Raw genomic sequence first — 2244 nt, 5'->3', positions numbered from 1 at the left:
CTTCTAGATATTGAGAAATTCTGGTCTGGAGTACATGCCCCATTAGCTTGCCGATCGAAGAGGTGAGAGGTGAGGTGAGGGGTGAGGAGAGAAGAGGTGCGGTGAAATTAGCAGAGGTTTCCCAGGTTTTGGTATAAACACAACTTCGGCCTTTTCTATTGCAGCGGGATGGTTCCCCGTTGTCAGCACTCGTTAAAGTATTCAGTAAGGGCGCTAATAGATTGGGAATCAAGATTCCAGAGTGCCTTATTATGCACTCCATCTGGACCGGGAGCTGAAGATGTGCTAAGCCTCTGAAGCTCAGCCTGCACCCCTGATACTGTGATGGGTTGGTCGAGGAAGTCGTTAGGTGGCCCTGAATAGTTGGGGTGTGAGGAATCACGCTGACCAGAACATAGTCATCATGCTGGTGGGCAACAAGATCGATCTCCGACACCTCCGGGCTGTGCCCACTGATGAGGCCAAGGCATTTGCTGAGAAAAATAAGCTGTCGTTTATTGAGACATCTGCGTTAGACTCCACGAATGTAGAAGCGGCGTTTCATCAAATATTAACAGACGTCTACCACATTGTGTCACAAAAGCAGATACGGAGCGAAAGGGACAAAGACCCGTCCCCATCTCGAGACAACATCCCCATCACGATTGCCCCCACGGACCCAAAAGACAACCACAAAAAGTCGTATGCCTGCCAGCACTATCACGCTGGGCACTGACGAGCAGCACCAACACTCGGCTGCGCCGGGCCCTTATAAAGTAGGGGGGCAAGAGACAAAAAAGGGCCACATAATGGGCTTTTGCCGCACGAGGCGGACTTATTGTTGTCCGATGGCGGAACGAATCACTGCCACATCGGCGCAACTATTTCGGCCGTGACACATTTTCCCAAGCATTTCACCCCAGAAGATCCGAGCACCAGGCCGGGGGACAGCTGGTACCCATTGAAAAACCGGTGGGTAACCGGCGGCACCAGGGATCGAAGCCGGTACCTCCCGAATGCGAGGCGGATGCTCTACCACAAGGCCAGCGCTTCTTTTTTTTTTGTTTCTTTATTGCCTGACTTCAGGCCACCGCTTCGGTACTTGGGGAAGTAGTGATCGCGTAGTTCTTGGATAAGTTTCAGTGGAGGTGTATCGCAAGTATGCATGTATTAGTCTAGTGAGTTTATCTCGTGTTGTCTTAGTCTTACTAGAGTCTAATAAGTGTCTAAAAAGGTTCCAAGTCTGAGATACACTCATATTTCCATCTATATTGTTGCATAGCGATTCCCAATTCTGTCGTGAAAGAGTCGCTGCATGCGTCTCTATCTCTCTGTTTAGACAGGCGAGGCGGTGTTTCAGGGTCCGGTTCCAAAGCTGCCGTTTCCAGCGTCGTTCTAGGCCGCCTTTAGCCTCCCATAAATGCAGGAGGCGGGAGTCACCCATGTCGCTTGGACAGTCATCAGGTAGGGGACAAGTTACTGATTGAACATTGCTTTGTAGTTGTTTCGACCATTCGGTTATGTCATTAATGGGGGCTTAGGCGCGGGCTGCTCTACCACGTTCGGAAAGAATCCCACTTCATGAAAGTTTAACCTCTGGGAGGCCTAAAAGGCAGCTGAATGTTTAGAAGAATTTCTATGATGAAATAACTTCCTAGATTCTCTTGGGTATTGCGCCAAGACGCTATGAGGGACACGATGTGCGAAAGTAAGGTCTGATGTAGTGTCTCTACAGACATTGGTTCCCGTGCGGGTACGAAAGGTAGGGTCAGTGAGAAGAGAGAGACCGGTTTGTTGCGCGGCTAACCACACGCGACGTCCTTTAGGTGTGTCATGAGGGTAACCCCAAGCTGTATGTGGAGCGTTAAAGGCTCCAACAACGAGTAAGGGACACTTGTTAGCTACGCACTTCGCAAGTGTAAATAGCCGTTCATAGTTGTTTTATAGCACTTAGGATGACTGTATACATTTAAGATAAAAACACTTTTCGCTTGAGTGTGTTGCGGCACAAGTTCCATTAGAATATTATCAATGTCGGTAATCGCTAGGGGATGTGAGATGGTGGTGAGAGAGTGATTAACTAAAAAGGCTACTCGAGAGGGAGCAGGAGATGTAGGCAGAATGGGTGTATAGCCGGGGAGGGTGAGTGGGTTGGAGGGTTCCTGTAGAGCAAGGATGTCTGCTCCCGCAGTGCAGGACAGCAGTTGGTGGACTACATGACACTTCTGGCTAAAGCCCCGGCAGTTCCACTGCCAAACAGTAAGA

General features: G+C 49.6%; 1 pseudogene; it reads left to right on the top strand.

Annotated features, from left to right (window-relative positions):
- The first annotated feature begins 403 nt into the window (after window positions 1-403).
- Window positions 404-715, top strand: LOC146187876 (ras-related protein Rab-11A pseudogene; annotated as a pseudogene).
- Window positions 716-2244: the final 1529 nt, after the last annotated feature.

This window comes from Amblyomma maculatum, chromosome 5 (genome assembly GCF_055883805.1).
Source record: "Amblyomma maculatum isolate TAMU_Amacu chromosome 5, ASM5588380v1, whole genome shotgun sequence".
In the NCBI taxonomy this organism is placed as follows: domain Eukaryota; kingdom Metazoa; phylum Arthropoda; class Arachnida; order Ixodida; family Ixodidae; genus Amblyomma; species Amblyomma maculatum.
This window is presented reverse-complemented; position numbering and strand designations above follow the sequence as displayed.